The sequence below is a fragment of the Oncorhynchus kisutch genome, linkage group LG28, assembly GCF_002021735.2.
Source record: "Oncorhynchus kisutch isolate 150728-3 linkage group LG28, Okis_V2, whole genome shotgun sequence".
NCBI lineage: Eukaryota > Metazoa > Chordata > Actinopteri > Salmoniformes > Salmonidae > Oncorhynchus > Oncorhynchus kisutch.
This window is the reverse complement of record NC_034201.2, coordinates 24970324-24992414: the sequence shown is the minus strand read 5'-3', so window position 1 is coordinate 24992414 and position 22091 is coordinate 24970324. Positions and strand designations below refer to the sequence as shown.

Sequence of the window (22091 nt, the reverse complement as noted above, 5' to 3'; positions counted from 1 at the left end):
ATTCCAGGGAATGTGTGGGTTTTAATCCCAATATGGCAACCAACTCCTGACACACACACACACAGGGGGAGAGAGAGATCAGGAAAACTGACCCCAAACAACCCTGTAGCTAAAGTGTTCTGGCCCACTTCACACACATGCACACAGCGCACAAAACACACTCACGGTCATCTTTCTCGGGGAGTGCTTACATAACAGCGGAACATTAGTGGAAAGTATCCAGTGGTTTAATGAACTCCAGAGAGCTCTTCCACGTCAACTTATTGTAGGACAAGATAACACTGACAATATTGTTATGGGAAAGAGGAGAGGGAAGGGAGAGGAACAGGGAGGGAGGGAGAGGGGGAGAGGTGGCGAGGGAGAAGAGGGCTAGAATAGAGGAGAGAAATATGTAGGGAAGGTCACAAGAAAGGCATGAGGGGATGAAAAAGAGGAAGGGGAAGAGAAGGGGGGAATGTGGTGCAGAGCAAGAGAGAGAGCAAGAGCGCGAGAAGAAGGGAGAGAGAGAAAGAGAGGAAGACCGAGAGCAAGAGATAGATCGGGGGAACAGGGGAAAACTGAGAAACACATGGCAGGAACCAAGCAGGAAATGCAACATTCCAATCTAGAAAGGCCGCCCATCTCCCTCCCTCCCTCCCTCTGTGGCGGGAGAGAGCATGAAGCCCACACTCTCCCTTGGTGTCCATTACTCTGGGGTCTGGCCTGGGAGATTCTCCCACAGCAGCACAACTGGGGAAGACAGAACCAGGTCAAGAAACTCTGACACACACACATACAACCTGTACGATCTTTCTTGCTCTCTCCCTTTACCTCTTTCCATATCCCCTTCTCCTTCGATTTTCTCCACATCCCTCACTCCATGGCTGGCCGTTGCCATGTTTAATATGAGGAGCTGGAACATGTTCCATTAAACATGGGAAGGGCTGGTTGAAAAGGCAGCAAAAATAAAGAGAACGAGGTAGAGGTGGATGGAAAGAGAAAGAGAGAGAGAGCAGTCTCCACAGGGTCACATTACTTCACTCCAATGAGGATACTCTTGGAATAATAAGGCGGCCATTGTTTGGATAGAGATGGGCGTCCGACCAGCTCTCTGTCACAATACCTCAATCTGTCAATCAGCGCCCTTCACTTTGCCTTTCAAAAACAGCAGCTCTGTGCCAGAGTATTCCCCTAATTCAGTTTGACCTACATATCAGAGGCATATCAGTTTACTGTTTTTCTGAGTCCTTTGTTGGGGAGAGAAGGAATTCAATAACTCTTCATTTTAATGACTCAAATCTCCAGTTCTGGTTGGTCAGGGAGGGTTTGTGGAGCTAACAGAGGGAAAGTGATTGTATCTGACTGTTTGAAGACCTTTGGCCCTCTCCCTAAATGAGAAAAAGTCGTCGTAATCGGACCAAACCCGGCAGCAGCCATTTTGACAAAGCTGACATGCTTCCTCTCTCTGGAGCCCTTTCATTCTTTCTATTGCTCTCTATTCCCAACTCAATCACAATCTCTGTAATGTGGTTTCATTCTCTCCGCAACACACACAAATGTTCCTGATACAGGCCCAACTTTCGGAAACACAGCAAACCCCCTCATCTGCGCATATACAACTTCCTAAACCCCTTACCACATGTGCGCCACACACACACACACACACACACACACACACACACACACACACACACACACACACACACACACAGTCTTAATGGGAAGCATGTGCTGTAGAGATGAGAACCCTCTTCATCTCCGTCACTCTGGCTGTGGATTGATTTGGCCTTCCTCTACTGAGTAATGGCAGGGACAATCCCCCCTCACATCTCTTCCCTCACCCCCTTTTCCCCTCACTTCACCCCTGTCTCCGTCACCTTGCCCCCTACTCCCTCTCACCCCTCCCCTTTATTTACCCCCTCGCCTCAGCCCTTTCTCTGGCATGTTTCTGGAGCAGCAGTGGTAAGAATATCACCCCCCCCCCATCTCTCTGGTCCTATAATGCCAGATTTACAATACAACGATCAATCACAAGACTGACAGCAGAAGGAATGACTCAGACTCAATGCTCCATCCTACTCTGTCCCAGTAGACAATGAAACTACCACTGACATACATCACACATTATATGACTATATCGTGCTTTTGATTAGAACTTCATCTGGATTCAGGAGTGAGTGAGATCATCCCATGACAGCAATGGGAATGTGATCGGGTCCTTGACAGGAAATGTTCATGTGTCCAAAACAAACTCCATCTGGAAGTGGAGCAGGCCCGGGGTATCAGAGCAGGGAAGTGCTGGGATGGTTTCGTCCCACAACACTGATACTATACTGAGAGTGATACGTCCGCTTGGAGACCTAGTGAATGAATGGTCCGGGGTGTATGTGTGTAAATGAGTGAGTGTGCATGTGTCTATTTGTGTGTGTGTGTGTGTGTGTCTGGCCATGCCTTTTGCATTATCCCCTCACCCCTACCTCCCATGAGTTCCAGGAGTCTGTCTCCCACACTGTGACACATTCCAGAGTGGTAGTAGCAGTATGTTCCCTCCCTGGGGTTAGCAGGTACATTGCCCTGGCTCCAGTCACAGGCATTGGGTTACCCAGCCTCCCACTCTCCCAGCACCAAGGTATGCAATGGCTCTTTTAATAGGGCCACAGTTCATGTCCCTCCTAAACGGTTACAGTATCACACCACCCATCGGGAAAAAGGAGTAGGAATGAAGAGCACTTCTTCTCATTCCTGCTGGGGGCTGGTGGGTCATCGAGTTGATTTCAACAGGTTGTGTGTGTGTACATGTGTGTGTGTGTGTGTATATGTGTCTGTGTGTGTCTTCCTGTGTGTGTGTGTGTGTGTGTGTGTGTGTGTGTGTGTGTGTGTGTGTGTGTGTGTGAGAGAGAGAGAGAGAGGGAGCACTGTGGCTCAGAGGGTGTTAGTAATTCACTGAAGTTGCATTTTCATTCATTAATGAGTGTAGTGATATTATTAAACAGATTGTGGATCATCTGCATCCATTGTGTACGTCGTGTGAACTCAGAGGAAGACATGTGGGTTATTCCTAGGCTGAGTAAGCAGACGTGACTTTGGGCCTCCTCTACAGAAGCGAGCAGGGGGGGGGGGTAATATGAGGGACTCAGATTGATAGGAAGTGACTAAGGAGTATGGAGATAGAAGGGGAGGCTGAGGGGGCAAGCAATTACATAGAGGGACAGCACTACAGAGAGAACGAGAGAGGAGGCGGAAAGAGTAAGACAGAGAGAAAGGGAGTGAGTGGAACAGTCAGACATTCCAGTGCTGTGAGTCAATGGTGCTAGGCACTGCTTTGGCAGACACTTACCACCACCTATACGACTCAACAAAGGCCCCAGGCTCCCTATTGGCCCGGGCAGGACCACCATACAGAGAAAGGAAGGGGACAGGACACGGGAGGGATAATCAACACTGGTTCAGATCCAAACACACACTGAGACCAGACAAGAGACCAGAGCAGGTCATTGTTCTTTGTCATTTGAGCATTTCTTGGAATCCTGTCAAACGGCAAGAAACAAATCCCTGTACTGGCCCTCTGGTTAAAGAGAATAACCATGGCATTCCCTCTGGAATGTATCTTAACAAACAAACACTTTCAACGGATATGGACTCTGGTTGGCTGGCCTGTCTTTGATGTAATATGACTATATTTCAATGGGTTAGGTATGAATTGGGTAGGTGTAGACCTTGTATCATTGAATTTGATATAAGATTTAAAAAATGAATGAAATAAATCCACTTCCCTCAACATCCCGTAAGGATTAGATCATTCCATATGGCTTTGTGGCAAGTGGGTAAATTAAGAAAATAAGTTGTACATATGTTAGATTGTCACTAGTGTGTAATCAAGAGTGGACTAAACAGAACAATTCACAACTTCCCTTTAATGGGGAAACAACAACTACATCTCATATTTAGCTTAGAATGACAATTCATGTTCTTAACCCTGGGCAACATGGGCTTGGGAGGCTCACAGGGATATTGGTATCCACAGTACTCCACATATCAGTTTTTTTTAAACTCAAAACTATTACATAAATGCACTGTAATTTAAGCTTTAAAACTGCACAGACTTGGTTCATCCAGCCATGCTCTGCAGATGTCATAGTAAAACTCCTTGTAGACTATATGTACCACACTAGAGTTGTGTTCTGATTTTGAGCGAGTCCCTGATGAATCTGTTATCACAAAAAAGGTCCCTGGCCCAAAATGTTTACAGATGTACAGTTATGAATATATCTACTGTTCCCTGGAGGAGGGAACGAGTTATAACATACTATGGGGGAGTCAGCGACAAATCATACTAATCACTTGAAGAAAACTGAAATCACGCCCAATGGATGCCGAGCCCACTCTTGGAAGCCCTGCCTTCTTGGCTATAATACCGGGGCTCGCATTAATTTCCTCAACTCAGTACAGCTCTTCAGAGAGCCCAAACCCCCTGCTCCAAAAAGGGGTTACAGAAAGATAAATGCGCAACCTGCACACTGCCTAACACCCACTCCAGAACCCAGCCAAAATAACACTATGAGCCAAACTGGTAGCGGTAACATCCAAGCGATAATACCTCACAAACGTATGTGGGGAACCCCCAAATCCCTGCAGCACAGATAACACCAATCGTCATACCCCTGAACAGTGCCCAAGAAGCCACCACACCCTTAGTGGAGTGAGCATGCACACCGCTAGGCAACCCTTGTCCGTTGCGGTCATATGCCAGACACTGCTTAAAAAAGCTCCCTACCCCGAGCTGGATTAGCTAACAGACAAAAAGCTGTACACAAACGCAGATTTCCATGGTCCAATCCATATACGTGCATAATGTGCACAGCAGAGGCTCAAATGGAGACTCACAAAGAGCGTCCAGGATCAATGTCAGGTCCCAGATCGGTGCCATAGGCTTAGACACTGGTCTGAGCCAATGCACGTCATTCAGAAACCGCATCACCAGAGGATGAGACCCCAGGGTAGAGCTGTTAATCTCTACATGACACGCCGAGATGGCGTGGAAAAAGGCCCTGCTCAAAAAGCTCTTGCAAGAACATCAAAATGTCCACCAAAGAGCTCTGAAAAGGAGAAACTCCTTGAACCTGACACCAACCCTCAAATGCGCGCCCCTTCTGTGTATACAACCCGCCGACTATGGTCGTAATCATGTTCGAGGGTAAACTCCTGGCCGTCAAATGCAACCTTTCAGGGGCCAAACCCACAGATCCCATATCTGCAGTTGTGGGTGAAAAACTCTCCTGTGTGCCTGGGACAATAGATCCCGATGACACGGAACCCTCCACGGGTCCCCGCCCAACAGGTGGATAATTTCTGGGAACCAGGGTTCAGATCAACAGATCCTTCTGACAAACCCTCTCCACGGTGGCCTGAATCAGGTCCACCGAAGGAAACTCATAGAGCAGGATGTCCCTGATACACCAAAGAATCCATTCCCAACAGAGAGCCCGGATCCCTCATTGAGAAGAACAGACAACAATTCACATTTCATGCTATGTGCAAAAAGCTACATCAGCCCTGCCGAACTGGTCCCATATTTGGGCAACCACCGAGGGGTGCAGTCTCCACTCAGTAGAGATAGAACCCCTCTAGAAAGTAGATCCGCATCCACTTTGAGAGATCTGGGAAGATACATCAACCTGGCGATGTTAAATGCATACGAGCAGATAACGGGACAGGTTTAGGAGAGAGAGAGACCCCGTCCCCCCTACCTGTTGATGTACACTACCGCTGTCCTGTTGTCAGACCTTACCAACACATGCTGGTCCTCCAACATCGGCGCTGTTGACCTAATCCCTCTTACCAAATTACCCACACATAGCACTCCCAATCCCAGTAAGGTTATGTCTGCCATGATCACCCTGCGGCCCATGTGAATACCCAGCAACAGCAGTCTCGGGTCCCTCCAAGGAGTCAACGCCCTTAGACATGACGCGGATACCTCGAGCAACCAATGGCAGTGGTGAGATGCGTCCAGACGCGTAGCAATCACCGAGCACTGAAACAAGCACATCAAGTCCCAAAAGCACCACAGCTATCATAAGAGGCCATCAGACCCAATAACCGCAGGTACAAGCGAAAAGGCACAGAGTGCCCCAGCCCAAGACCATAGACCTCACTGTTCCAAGAACAATACTTACCTTGCAAGCCTTGAATGTCAGAAGTCTTAAAAGGAACCACAAGTCCAAAACAACAGCACACATGCTACATAGAATCGACCAAAAACCACAGAAAACCTGCAGTAACCAGGAAACTGTGTACTTGTGCGCTGCCATGGCAGCCCAGGGCTGAAGGCGACTGTTTGGGAAAAACACATGAATCGGAACCGAGTCCAGAACGAGACCCAGAAGCTGAATGCGCTAAGCCGGAGTCAAACAACTTTTCTTGTGATTTACTATGAACACCAGAGTTGCAGTGTGGAGCTCCACCTGTTCCCTCGACTCCACTACAACCAGCCAATCGTCCAGATAGGCCAATACTCTGATCCCCTGGCAAAAAAAACGCCTCCATCACCATAGAAAAGGTGCAGGGCAATAGGGAGAACCTCAAAGGCAGAACCAAAAAGGTGTAGGCCACACTATCGAAATGAAACCGCTGTGGGGAGGATATATAGCCATATGAAAATATGCATTCTTCAGATCTATGGATGCAAACCAATCGCTGGGACTGCTCTGTACTCCTGAAACAGGGACCACCCGAATAGCCTGCTTTTGAAAGAGAGAGGCAATGTCCTCTCTCAAGACAAGAGCTAGGGCCTTAGGGACCCTTGACATAATGCTGCCACGAAATGGAGGAGAACGCACAGCGAACTGCAGACCGTACACCTTTCGTCACTATCCTCATCCCCCATGGCAAAATTGTCTGCCACTGACAGAGCACGCTGCCAGGCACTACGGCAACCAGTAACTTTCCCACATTAACCGAAGCACTTTGGAGCACTGTTGCCACAGTAAATACGTGGGGAGGAGGGCCCAGGGAACACGTCCCCTCCCCTGGCCTCCAGCTAAGGTCGAGATGACTGCTTCTTTCCCTGTGCTGCGGACGAATCCGCTTTCCACTCCGCTCTCCTTCGAACCAGTCTGTGCCAAGACGTCCAGAAGCACCAACATGGTCAAAAACTAGAACTTGATGCCGTGAGCAACCCACCTTTGGCCTGGACCCTTTCCTTCACACCTTGGGAACTGCCGAGCCACCTCCATGAAGGATTTTCCTGGGAAGAGGACCCGAAGAGCTGCATCCTGTTTAATTTTTTCCTCGAAATGGGCCTGTAAGGACTCCATAGCCGAGCCAAACAACCTTGTTGGAGAAACTGGCTCATCAAAATACAACTGCCTGTCCCTCTCAGGAATACAGGACAATGTCAGTCAGAGGTGGCGCTGAGTCACCAGCTTCACCCCCATACTTTTCTCCACAGCCATGATAATACAGCGGGATCAGACACAGCACATATTTTGTCGAGAAGCTCTGAAACTGGCTTCTCCGTCTCCATGGTGTTATTCCGCTCCTGCAGCATATTGATATGATACATCTGCAGCATCCACCCCTAGGTGATCTGCCGCTCTACGACACAGCTCCATCAAAGGTACATTAACCACCAATGGTTCACTCTCCCCTGCCGAATCCAAAGCTGGGGTTTTAGGCTGCCCCGGACTGATGTCATCCAATTCACACTCTGGAAACCCTCCAGAGCCAACCAGGGATAGTATACCATCCCCACACTCTGAACATTGCCAGAGAAACCGGGATAACACCCGTATCAACTAACCACCACTGCTGCCCTCTCCCGACCACACGGGAAGAGCCCCAATCTTTCTCAATATCAGCACAACGCCCAATGGAAGTTTAACCAAGCCGGAGACAATGGTCACACGAACAAGTCCGAGCCAAAGCCTCCTGAGCATGTTTCCAACCCTGGTAAAGAGAACAGCACTCATGATTATCTTTAATTTTTTCATTGTGAAACCACATGCCCGGGGGCACTGTCGGAGGTTCAAACTCAGCTGGTTAGCCTTTTTGAACATACTCTTACCTGGCCATCTTACTCAAGCAAGGAAGCACTGGTTACACAAGCAGAGCAGGAAGTAGTTGTACAAAAATGTATAAAGACCCAAAACTTGCAACATCTAGGGGGACGACTACTCTCTCCCCACTAGCAGAAACCTAAGTCGGAGCCGAATCTCTTAGTCTTTGCGTACTTAAAACTTTGTAAATTGCATGACACGTTCTTCGTTCAGGCGAGTGAAGAGCGAAGAATATAGGAAATGAATGCGAACCCTGGTATTATAGCCAGGAAGGCGGTGCTTCCAATGGCCCAGCTCGGCATCCATTGAACCATTCGTTTTCAGGTGAATATGATTAGTCGTTGACTCCCCCCATAGTATGTTCTACAAAGTGACCAGCTAAAAAGAAACCCCTGATGTAAAGCATACTTATAGTCTATAATGATACAAGTTATTTAACACGTTTAGTCTACATGTCCTTTCTCTGACTATACTAACCCTTCTCCTAGCTGAGACATTATGTGTGCCAGCCCAGCTATCCCCCTGACTACTGCTAGCCTACCAAATTCATGAGGAGCAGAGGGACATCTGTGACCCTACAGGGGATAACGTAATTTAAGTCTCCACACAGGCAAACAGAGCTACCCCATGGTATTATCACACAACAAAGGCTAGAGGTTGAACGTGAGTGAAGATACATGTAGACTGATGATATGCTCACACTGATAAGGTTCATTCATCTTGTTATGATAAAGTAGGGAAGCTTTTTGAGGACCTCCACAAGCAAAATTAAATGGTCCCATGTCTATGTCTTTACTACTGTATAATATATGCATAATTAAAGGCATGCAATGTATTTATAGAAGGCAATGCTCAGAACTGAGCACAGGACACAAAAATGCATGAAAGGTACAGTAGTCAATTACAGGATATATGGCTGGCTCATCTGGAATTAATAAAGGGGGTGGGGTATTGTATTGGGAACTACTGAATAAACGTGGGGCAGGGCAACATATAACATTGTATGCTGTGACATAGTGTCAATGTACTGCTACAGTACATCACATTTGTCGTGAGAGAAAGAGAGAGCGAGAAAGAGTAAACATGGTCAATCCTTCCAGTGCCAATACAATCACAATACAAATGTAACAACACACACATATCTGCAGACTGTCAAAGTCACGGTGTCAGGGTAGGCTGACACAGGTGTGTCCAAACATGAGCATCGTCTGATCACTTATTTCCACGGAAATGTCTACAAATGCATCTTGGACTACTGTTTAGCTCTCTACACAAACATACCTCTGGTAGCGTGACCAACAAATGGCATATCCAATCATACACTTTCACAAGTCATGGCAAACAATATAAGCAAATGTTTACAGTAGCCTAGACTATTCCGTTATGTAGTCGTGTCTACCTTTCAATGAAACTTCAGAGAAACTACTACACCACTGCTCCGTTGTTGACGTCCCTGCTCGGGTATTTCCAAAGATTCGATGAAGAGCGGATATTTAGCAAAATTTCTCAAACTATTCTAAAAAATGATGATACGACTAATCCATGTTACTTCACGGGTTTCCTTCGAATAGCATGCTACGTTTTCTCTTATCCAAGATAATAACGCGTATGCGTCCCTTCCCATTTCAACTGCTTAAAACGTTGAGGAATATTTTTTTCCACTTGACTGCGCTACGAAGGGAATGCATAAAATAATGGCCCCCTTCTACAAACCGCGGCAGCAGTGTATGCATCTGAGCCCGGGCAAGTGCAACCCCCAACCCCCTCATTGGAAAGAAGTTTTCAGGAGGGAAATCCCTCCTTCTCCAGTCTGCTATAGGAAGTAAGACAATTTTGCCGGCTTTTCTGTTGGCTTTTGGAATCGTCGCTCATGCAATAACAAAAAAATGACAAAAGCCTTTTTTGTAAGTTAAGGTATCAACTCTGCGGGCCTGTCCCAAAGCCACTCCCGGACCGAACGGGTACATGGTTGCTCCAGTCACTATTTTTACGCATCGTGTAGTTAGTTACCTACCCAATCAGTGCCTCTCCTATTTCACTTTATACGACCTTTTCGATGTGAAAATGGTTGCAAGAGTAAAATATATGTCCGTAAATGTACTGTATCTATATGAGAAGTTTCCATCTTTACAAACGCACATAGACTTGTGGTATTGTTCACCGGCTTTTATTAATTAAGTCATCCTGTGTAGTACAGATGTGCCTTTATACCACAGGATAGAGACTGCTTTGGAAGTTGAAAGAGAAGGGCAATAAGCACGTGAAGATAAACGAGTCTCCAAGCTTCAGTTTGATGGAATGCCAAAGTGATTCAAATGTATTGATACAGTCCACTCCTGATTTCAGATAATTGCACTTTAGGTAACGGGCAATTCCACGATAATGGAATTATGCTTTGACTCAGATTTTTCACATTCAATTGTTTGCCAAACAAACCATACATCTCTATGCACAATGACTTCTTTGAAGAATTTACACACAAAAAATCACAAAAACACATTTACTGGAAATGTGCAGATGCAAAGTTTGTTAACAGAATTACAGTATAATCTCCTTCAGGTTTTTTATGCAACTACAAAACTCTTAAATATCTGTTCCGAATTGATTTTCAAAGATGTCTTACTGAGCTCCAGTAGGTAAAGTGGATTTACATTCGGTAATGGAATTATGGTAACAGAATTACATCATTGGTCCCTGATCTGTAGTATATAGAAATGCATAACTATGGAAATTAATATAATTATCTCCATGGTGATGAATCCTGAATAGGTACACAAAGGTAGAAATGTGCAATATCTTTATTTTGCATACGTATTATTCTACACACGGGCTATTATTGTAATGAGCTCCTCCCCCAAACAAGACCACATGTGGTTGGTTCAGACCAGACCAAATCTGAAACAATCAGACATCTTCACAAGTTTGGACATCACAGTAAAGCACAGTAGAGTTCAGTACAGTAAAGTAGATATGTTGAGTACAGTACGATATACTCTACTCTAGTGTGCGCTACTGTACTGAACTCTACAATACTGCACTGTCGTAGCATGACTATCATTAAATGTGAAGACTGTTATATATATCAAATCAAATATATATATCAAATCAATTATCAATTATCTATGTGTAATTATTCCTTATGTGATTAAACTAATCATGTAACTTTAATTAACTAGGAAGTTGGGGCACCACGGGAAAATGTTTATAGAGTCTCTATTTCCCGAATTAACTCTTCAGATATTTTAATATCTTATCGATTACAGTCTTCTATTAAGTATTATTACCTCATCAATCTCATACCTGAATGTTGCAAACACCTTGGATATCTGCACGAACCCTAACATAAATCATGAATCAGCGATATACAAATTGGCTTAATTATTTATTTACTAACTAACTAATCAATCACAGAATTACATAAACACACAGTAGGTCATACATTGGTTACTAACATGACACAAAGAAAAATCCCTCGTGGACGATACCGATATGATGCCTTGGTAGAGAAAGGAAAGGGGTGGGGACAGCTCAAAAGTGGGAAATTCAGAGTTGATAACTACACTCATGGAAATGCTAATACTTTGAACATGAACAACCGCTCATTCGAAAATAAATAGCAATTTACATATTTACGAGTGTATGCCTTTGTTGTCCCTCTCTGTGATCTCCAGTCTGTCTGCTGGATAGATTGTCGACAGAAAGTCTCTGGTCTGTCCACCAGAGATCAAAGTCTTTCGTAGATGTATCTTGTTATAATGGATACATCAGAGTACAATTTGGTAAATCGACCGGATGCGTTTACCAGACTAAAGTACTTAAACAACTGCAGCCTGAATAATTGTTCTTTAGTTTGTAGATTTCTTAGCCATTTCAACGTGGGAATGATCTCCCCATTCTCTGGCCTTGTCCTTTGGTAGAGTTGCGAACCATTTCAACATGTAGCGACAGCTGCCATGTTTTCTGGCCTAATGTAAATTTTTGTCTGAAGTGGGTTTTATACTTAGTAGAAAAGGGGGCATTCCATGCCGCCGTGTAATATCTGTGCTCACCGGGGCGTGGCCACTGACTGATCCTAAATTACTATGAAAAACTATTTTCATTTAGAAAACTAAGATCACATTGTTATCTTTCCAAAAGTATTCCTATACTCAATCATTTATTTTTCCCACATTCAGATGCAAATCCCATAATTGAGATGTGTATACAAACAAAGAAACAGTAATGTTTGTCTCCTGTCCTTCATGAGGTCACCAATTGAAACAAGCTCGACATGACTGTTCCTTAAGTGTCCATGGACCACTCCAACTGCTTGTAATACAGAAATACTGTTCAATTATTCAACCTTTTGATGTCCAAGTGTCTCTGTGTTCAACAGTCACATTCCAATCTCGATACTACAGAGCCCGGAAGCAGAGTAGGATTGATCACCTTGTCGGCTCGGGTATTCGAATCAGCGACCTTTCGGTTACTGGCCCAATGCTCTAACTGCTAGGCTACCTACCGCCCCTCTACTCTACTGTAATGTAGTGTCCAAACTGGTTGGTGGAGAGAATTTTGCAGTTTTATAGCTTATGTCCTGGAATTCTTCAAATTTTGTCAAATTTTGTCAAATTTTGTCAATTTTCATGAAATTCTATACATTTTGCCATGTCTAATGTGTATTAATGTGATATTTGAGTGACAAAAAAATGACAACAATATAAATGGGATAAAAAATCTAAATAAAAATACAACAGCTGGACATGGGTTAGTTGATCTGGACATTTCTAGCTCTCTAAGGTCTGCAATGACCAACATGACAAGAGGAACTGATGATGCACTACCCAATTCGAAATTGCACCTTGTGCATTCTACTATTACAAGAGTATGTTTAAAGCCAGACTGAGTGAGTGGGGGGGGGGGGGCAATGTACAGTTACAAGAGGACAAGGCATCATACCCTGGGCGGTTCTGAGCCGGTTTGTTTATTGTGAAGAAAAGTCGCCGCGGCACACACACCTGGATGCACTCGAGACTCATTTCTATGCGCACAAAAATTACCATCTGTTTCTCTGAATTGCCTTGTGAAAGCAGAGTACGCCCAGAACTCACTTCGTCACTCCTCCACCAGGCTGACTTCCTTCCATTGCGTCCTGGGGCATCAGCTGGCCCTGCCCCGTGGCCAGACCGAGGCCCCTGCAGTGGACAAGTGGTTTCGGTGCACAGAGGAGGTTTGCAACGCTGCCCACGTGAGGCTCCAGCGTGCCATCCACCGCCAGAAGGAGCAGGTGAATGCCACCGCAGTAAGGCTCCTATGTTCCATCCTGGTGATCGCGTCTGGCTCTCCACCAGGAACCTGCTACTCCTGGTACTGTCACGCCTACTCCTGCTCGACGTTGCCAGTCTACTAACCACCGCCCCTGGCAATCATCATTACGCACACTTGCTCCCCATTATTACGCACACCTGGACCTCTTCATCACATTGATTACCTTCCCTTATTTAGTCCTCAGTAGCCTCAGTCATCAGGCAGTATTGGTTTGTTTTCATTCACGATCTGTACGCTTCTCATGTTTTATTTATCTGCATTCTTCATTATCAAACTCACCTTCTGTACCTGCTTCCTGACTCCCAGCGTATAGGTGACATATGGTTACATTATGGTTACTACTAATAAATAGTAATATTTTTAGCTAAGAATATAATAATATAATAAACAATTAAATAAAGGCCAGATTTTGTTGTCATTATATGCTGAAATATTTTGGAAATATGCACGGGTGGCTGGGGAGGCATCTCATTGTTTGAATGATGGCCCACGTCAATCTTGATACCAACTAAGGTTGACTTCTTTATGGAACAATACAGCCTGGCTGGTTGCCGAGGAGAAGAAAAAAGGAGCAAAAACACGAGTTAATCTTCAGAAATAATCTGCCAAAATGAAGACAAAATGCTATGCATAATTATTATGATGTAAATTATAAGAACAACTTACATCCAGTTGTCACTAGCAGGGAAAGAGAGATTCTCTGCCTCTGATAGTTAGGTTACTGCCAGACTGAACAAAACATAGAGACCATGTTAAAAGTAATGTAATGATTAACTAGGCTATTGAATCACCAAGACTAATTACACAATTTATTATAAATAATTTAGATACAAACTTCCTCTCTGTCAGCTCTCTGCCCATCACCTGCATTCAAAAGAGGTCAGCAACAGTCTTCTAATGGCTTCATGAAATATAGTCCCCTCACCTCAACATAGACTCCACACTGAAATACTAAAATAAAAAGTAACAATTATCTAATTGGTAATGTCAGGCTGGGTCTGTAGCTCTATTCCATAATATAAAAATTACGTATGTTTGTAAGAGTTAGCTAACTATCTGGTAAAGTGGTTCATTAAAGTAATCTAGCTTTTTTCCTGTCAAGCTAGCTTGCTAGCAAAGTTAGCTAGGTAGCTAGCTTACAAACAGTGCTCAAATTCGAATAAAACTTTATCTATCTAGCCTAGCTATAGTTTATCATACGATTTTGGCTTCATATATTGGAATTTATTAATCAACTTTGCTTACCTTAATAAAATGAAAAATAATGTGCTTATTGGTTCAACCATTGTCCTCTTGCATCATCATGCTGGAATGAGTCCCAGTCGGAATTAGATAGATCGTCACAACCAGCCTGCCTTTGGGGAAAACAACATGTGGTTGCCTCGCTAGGTTACCCTTTTGTCTCACACAAAAACTTCACCTTTTTTAAACTCAATCTTCTTGTTTTCGGCTTGTTTTCGTCAATTACAAAACTACATTTAAGTACAACATGTCAAAATGTTTCTACATTTCCTGCTCCTGAGCATTCTCACTACTTAGAAAAACGTAATATTGTAGGCTTTCCCTCATGCCCCTTTTCATGAAGGTGCTAGCAGCCACGTGAGTGAGTGCTAGCTAGCTACCGACCAGAACAATATACTAGCCAAGACCACCACCTGCCCTCCAGGACACCTACAGCCCCCGATGTCACAGGAAGGTCAAACAGATCATCAAGGACAACATCCACCCGAGCCACTGCCTGTTCACCCTGCTATCATACAGAAGGTGCGGCCAGTACAGGTGCATCAAAGCTGGGACCGAGAGACTGAAAAACAGCTTCTATCTCAAGGCCATCACACTGTTAAATAGCCATCACTAGCACATTAGAGGCTGCTGCTTATATACATATAATTGAAATCACTGGCCACTTTAATAAATGGAAAACTAGTCACTTTAATAATGTTTACATATTTGCATAACTCATCTCATATACTGTAGTCGATTCTATTCTACTGTATCTTTGTCTATGCCACTGACTTTGCTCATCCATATATTTATATATTCTTAATTCCATTCCTTTACTTAGATGTGTGTGTATTGGGTATATGTTGTGAAATTGTTAGATATTACTTGTTAGATATTACTGCACTGTCAGAGCTAGAAACACAAGTATTTCTCTACACCTGCAATAACATCTGCTAAACACGTGTCTGTGACCAATAACATTTTCTTTAATGATTTGATTTGACCAGCAAAACCAACAGATGAACTATACAGCTAAAATTAGTGAGTGGAGTTACAAACGGGTCCCCATTTTCCATGCCAAATAACCTGAAGCCATAAGGCTCTTCCCGCAGGCTCTATTTCCCTAAGTTCGAGTTTTGAGAAATGTTGGTCTGCATGTTTTACCTGGTTACACGTACAATTAACAACACAGCAGCTTTTTTGGCATGTTTAGTTATTTCTGAATGACAAAAAATCTACAAGGTAGTTGGCTCTTTTACAATGGGGGTCAATGAGAAAGAATGTTTGTTGGGGTGGGATACGTGTGGGATGTGGGTTGTCCATGGGTGGCTTTTGACCATTTTATTGGATTCCCCATTACTCAAAGGTAGGAAGAGGTTTGGTCCAAATCGGATGTTGGGTACAGATGTACTTTATTTGTTGAATATTATGTGACTCCTATAAAACAAAAGGGCCAATTTAGGTGCAATCAATTAGCGGAATTTCTCAGAAATCAAAATAAAATTTCAACAAAATAATGTTTCAGAAACTACAGAAACGATTTCAGAACAATCTGTGATGGTGGGTGTCATGGCTTGTTGAATTGACATGGAATGACTCGAGGAAGCTAGAATGCATGATTAGACACTAACATAGAGGAATGTCACCCATCGCAGAAAAATTATCTGCAAAAGCATCACTGACAAGAGTCAAGATTCATTAGATCATTCAACAAAGGACATAACACACCTCACTCATTATGTGATATGGAAGACCTGAAGAGAGCTGGAACCACAGTCTCAAAGAAAACCATTAGTAACACACTACGCCGTCATGGATTAAAATCCTGCAGCGCACGCAAGGTCCCCCTGCTCAAGCCAACGCATGTCCAGGCCCGTCAGAAGTTTGCCAATGACCATCTGGATGATCCAGAGGAGGAATGGGAGAAGGTCATGTGGTCTGATGAGACCAAAATAGAGCTTTTTGGTCTAAACTCCACTCGCTGTGTTTGGAGGAAGAAGAAGGATGAGTACAACCCCAAGAACACCATCCCAACCGTGAAGCATGGAGGTGGAAACATCATTCTTTGGGGATGCTTTTCTGCAAAGGGGACAGGACGACTGCACCGTATTGAGGGGAGGATGGATGGAGCCATGTATCGCGAGATCTTGGCCAACAACCTCCTTCCCTCAGTAAGAGCATTGAAGATGGGTCGTGGCTGGTTCTTCCAGTATGACAATTACCCGAAACACACAGCCAGGGCAACTAAGGAGTGGCTCCGTAAGAAGCATCTCAAGGTCCTGGAGTGGCCTAGCCAGTCTCCAGACCTGAACCCAATAGAAAATCTTAGGAGGGAGCTGAAGAAGGTCTGTATGGAGGAGTGGGCCAAAATCCCTGCTGCAGTGTGTGCAAACCTGGTCAAGAACTACAGGAAACGTATGATCTCTGTAATTGCAAACAAAGGTTTCCGTACCAAATATTAAGTTCTGCTTTTCTGATGTATCAAATACTTAGAATACTTAAAAATAGATTTTTGTTTTAGATTCCGTCTCTCACAGTTGAAGTGTACCTATGATAAAAAATGACAGACCTCTACATGCTTTGTAAGTAAGAAAACCTGCAAAATCGACAGTGTATCAAATACTTGTTCTCCACACTGTGTGTGTATATATATATAAATATATATATACACATACACACAGTGCATACGGAAAGTATTCAGGCCCCTTGACTTTGCCACATTTTGTTATGTTACAGCCTTATTCTGAAATCTATTAAATAGTTTTTTCCCTCATCAATCTACACACAATGCCCCATAATGACAAAGCAAAACCAGTTTTTTTGAATTTTTAGCAAATGTATTAAAAAAAACTGAAATGTCACATTTACATAACTATTCAGACCCTTTACTCAGTACTTTGTTGAAGCACCTTTGGCAGCAATTACAGCCTCGAGTCTTCTTGGGTTTGATGCTACAAAATTGGCTCACCTATATTTAGGGAGCTCCCCCATTCTTCTCTGCAGATGCTCTCAAACTCTGTCATGTTGGATGGGGTGCGTCGCTGCACAGCTATTTTCAGGACTCTGCAGAGATGTTTGATCGGGTTCAAGTCCGGGCACTGGCTGGGCCACTCAAGGTCATTCAGAGACTTGTCCCGAAACCACTCCTGTGTTGCTGTGTGCTTAGGGTCATTGTCCTGTTGGAAGGTGAATCTTCATCCCAGTCTGAGGCCCTGAGCTCTCTGGATCAGGTTTTCATCAAGGATCTCTCTGTACTTTCCTATGTTCATCTTTCCCTCAATCTTGACTAGTCTCCCAGTCCCTGAAAAACATCCCCACCGCGTGATGCTGCCACTACCATGCTTCACAGCAGGGATGGTGCCAGGATTCGTGTCACATACACGTGTTTAGCAGATGTTATTGGGGGTGTAGAGAAAAGCTTGTTTTTCTAGATCTAACAGTGCAGTAATATCTAACAAGTAATATCTAACAATTTCACAATAATACACACAAATGTAAAGTAAAATAATGGAATTAAGAATATGGAAATATTTGTGCGAGCAATGTCAGTGTGGCATAGACTAAGATACAGTAGAATTGGATAGAATATAAGTAATGAGTAATGCAAAGTATGTAAACATTATAAAGTGACTAGTGTTCCATTATTAAAGTGGCCAGTGATTTCAAGTGTATGTATATAGTGCAGCAGCCTCTAATATGCTAGTGATGGCTATTTAACAGTCCTCGCCTTCTGGATGATAGCGGGGTGAACAGGCAGTGGCTCGGGTGCTTGTTGTCGTTGTCCTTGTCCTTTTTAGCCTTCCTGTGACATCGTGTGCTGTAGGTGTCCTGGAAGGCAGGTAGTTGGACCCCGGTGATGCATTTAGCAGACCGCACCCCCCTCTGGAGAGCTCTGCGGTTGCGGACAGTGCAGTTGCCGTACCAGGCGGCAATACAGCCCGTCAGGATGCTCTCAATTGTGCATCTGTAAAAGTTTGTGAGGATTTTAGGTGCCAAGTCAAATTTCTTCAGCCTCCCAAGGTTGAAGAGACGTTGTTGTGCCTTCTTCACAACACTGTCTGTGGTGGACCATTTCAGTTTCTCAGTGATGCGTACGCCGAGGAACTTGAAGCTTTCCACCTTCTCCACTGCGGTCCCGTCGATGTAGATAAGGGGATTCACCCTCTGCTGTTTCCTGAAGTCCACGATCAGCTCCTTTGTTTTGTTGACATTGGGTGAGAGGTTATTTTCCTAGCACCATACTCTGAGAGCCCTCACCTCCTCCCTGTAGGCTGTCTCGTCATTGTTGGTAATCAGGCCTACTACTGTTGTGTCCTCTGCAAACTTGATGATTGAGTTGAAAGTGTGTGTGGCCATGCAGTCATGGGAGAACAGGGAGTACAGGAGGGGGCTGAGCATGCATCCTTGTGGGGATCCAGTGTTGAGGATCAGCGAAGTGGAGGTGTTTTTTTCATACCTTCACCACCTGGGGACGGCCGTTAGGAAGTCCAGGACCCAGTTACACAGGGCGGGGTTTAGACCCATGACCTCATGCTTAATGATGAGCTTGGAGGGTACTATGGTGTTGAATGCTGAGCTAGTCAATGAACAGCATTCTTACATAGATATTCCTCTTGTCTAAATGGGATAGGGCCATGTGCAGTGCGATGGCGATTGCATCGTCTGTGGATCTGTTGGGGTGGTAAGAAAATTGAAGTGGGTCTAGGTTGTCAGGTAAGGTAGAGGTGATTATGATCCTTGACTAGTCTCTGAAAGCACTTCATGATGACAGAAGTGAGTGCTACAGGGCAATAGTCATTTAGTTCAGTTACCTTTGCTTTCTTGGGTACAGGAACAATGATGGACATCTTGAAGCATGTGGGGACAGCATACTGGGTTAAGAAAAGATTGAATATGTTCGTAAACACTCCAGCCAGCTGGTCTGCGCATGCTCGTATGCCATCTGGGCCGGCAGCCTTGCGAGGGTTAACACGCTTAAATGTCTTACTCACGTCGGCCACAGAGAAGGAGAGCCCACAGTCCTTGGTAGTGGGCTGCGTCGCTGGCACTGTGATATCCTCAAAGCGGGTGAAAAAGGTGTTTAGCTTGTCCGAAAGCAAGACGTCGGTGTCCATGACGTGGCTAGTTTTCCCTTTGTAGTCCGTGATTGTCTGTAAACAATGCTACATACAGTTGAAGTCATGTTAACAAACTACAGGTCGGTTAGGACATCTACTTCGTGCATGACACAAGTCATTTTTCCAACAATTGTTTACAGACAGATTATTTCCCTTATAATTCACTGTATCACAATTCCAGTGGGTCAGAAGTTTATATACACTAAGTTGACTGTGCCTTTAAACAGCTTGGAATATTCCAGAAAATTATGTCATGGCTTTAGAAGCTTCTAATAGGCTAATTGACATCATTTGAGTCAATTGGAGGTGTACCTGTGAATGTATTTCAAGGCCTAACTTCAAACTCAATGCCTCTTTGCTTGTCATCATGGGAAAATCTAAAGAAATCAGTCAAAACCTCCACAAGTCTGGTTCATCCTTGGGAGCAATTTCCAAACGCCTGAAGGTACCACGTTCATCTGTACAAACAATAGTATGCAAGTATAAACAACATCGGACCATGCAGCCGTCATACCGTAAGGAAGGAGACGAGTTCTGTCTCCTAGAGATGAACGTACTTTGGTGCGAAAAGTGCAAATCAATCCCAGAACAGCAGCGAAGGACCAAGTGAAAATGCTGGATGAAACAGGTACAAAAGTATCTATATCCACAGTAAAACGAGTCCTATATCGACATAACCTGAAAGGCCGCTCAGCAAGGAAGAAGCCACTGCTCCAAATCCGCCATAAATAATCCAAACTACGGTTTGCAACTGCACATGGGCACAAAGATCGTACTCTTGGAGACGTCCTCTGGTCTGATGAAACAAAAATAGAACTGTTTGGCCATAATGACCATTGTATGTTTGGAGGAAAAATGGGAGGCTTGCAAGCCGAAGAACACCATCCCAACCGTGAAGCATGGTGGCAGCATCATGTTGTGGGGGTGCCTTGCTGCAGGAGGGTGACTGGTGCACTTCACAAAATAGGTGGCATCATGAGGGAGGACAATTATGTGGATATATTGAAGCAACATCTCAAGACATCAGTCAGGAAGTTAAAACTTGGTTGCAAATTGGTCTTCTAAATGGACAATGACCCCAAGTATACTTCCAAAGTTGTGGCAAAATGGCTTAAGGACAACAAAGTCAAGGGATTGGAGTGGCCATCACAAAGCCCTGACCTCAATCCCATAGAAAATTTGTGGGAAAACCTGAAAAAGTGTGTGCGAGCAAGGAGGCCTACAAACCTGACTCAGTTACACCAGCTCTGACAGGAGGACTGGGCCAAAATTCACCTAACTTATTTTGGGAAGCTACCTGAAACGTTTGACCCAAGTTAAACAATTTAAAGGCAATGCCACCAAATACTAATTGAGTGTATGTAAACTTCTGACCCACTGGGAATGTGATTAAATAAATAAAAGCTGAAATAAATCATTCTCTCTACTATTATTCTGACATTTCACATTCTTAAAATAAAGTGGTCATCCTAACTGACCTTAGACAGGGAATTTTTAATAAGATTAAATGTCAGGAATTGTGAAAAACTGAGATTAAATGTATTTGGCAATTGTACATCTCATGTCTGATCAACTGTTTTGCAACTCCACTTTCAGTTTTCTATCCATGGTTTCTGGTTAGGGTAGGTTTTAAAAGTCAGAGTGGGTAGAACATCTCCTGGACACTTCCTTGTGGTTTTCAGTTTGCATAAAGTCCAGTGAATTTATTTGAGTGCCATCGTGGTATCAACTTGAGGGGGAATATTCACGGCTATCTTGGGAGGTAATACAGTCGGCATTTGATTGAGGTATTCTAGATCGGATGAATAAAAGTACTTGAGTTCCTGTATGTAATCACAATTACACCGTGAATAGTTCATCATGAAACATACACCCCCACCCTTCTTCTTCCCAAAATTATATTTATTCCTGTCTGTGCCATTAACTGAGAACCCAACTGGCTGTATGGACTCAGACAGTATATCCCGAGAGAGCCATGTTTCCGTGAAACTGTCACGTTCTGACCTTAGTTCTTTTATTATGTCTTTGTTTTAGTATGGTCAGGGCGTGAGTTGGATGGGTTGTCTATGTTAGTTTTTCTATGATTTGCTATTTCTGTGTTTGGCCTGGTATGGTTCTCAATCAGAGGCAGCTGTCAATCGTTGTCCCTGATTGAGAACCATATTTAGGGAGCCTGTTTTCTATTGTGTTTCGTGGATGATTTTCTGTTTTCTGTTGTGTGTCTGCACCAGCCAGAACTGTTTTCGTTAGTTTCTCTTTGTTATTTTGTTATTTCCGTGTTCATTTAATAAATATGGACACATACCACGCTGCGCATTGTTCCGACATTTCATACTCCTCGTCAGAGGAAGACGACGAACGCTACAGAAACAGAGTATGTTACAATTCCTGATGTCTCTCTGGAAGG

General features: G+C 44.0%; 1 protein-coding gene across 5 annotated transcripts in view; it reads right to left on the bottom strand.

The window, feature by feature from the left end:
* The window catches only part of LOC109873192 (angiomotin), a 63608-nt gene extending 53788 nt beyond the window's left edge, over positions 1 to 9820 (bottom strand). For 3 of the 5 annotated variants that reach the window (XM_020464780.2, XM_020464781.2, XM_031807592.1), the window contains exon 1: positions 9436 to 9817. The gene's annotated coding sequence lies outside the window, so the exon portion shown is untranslated. Of the gene's footprint in view, positions 1 to 9435 lie in introns of all 5 variants that reach the window. The other 2 variants (XM_031807593.1, XM_031807591.1) reach the window with 2 other exon arrangements.
* Between the last annotated feature and the right edge of the window lie 12271 nt (positions 9821 to 22091).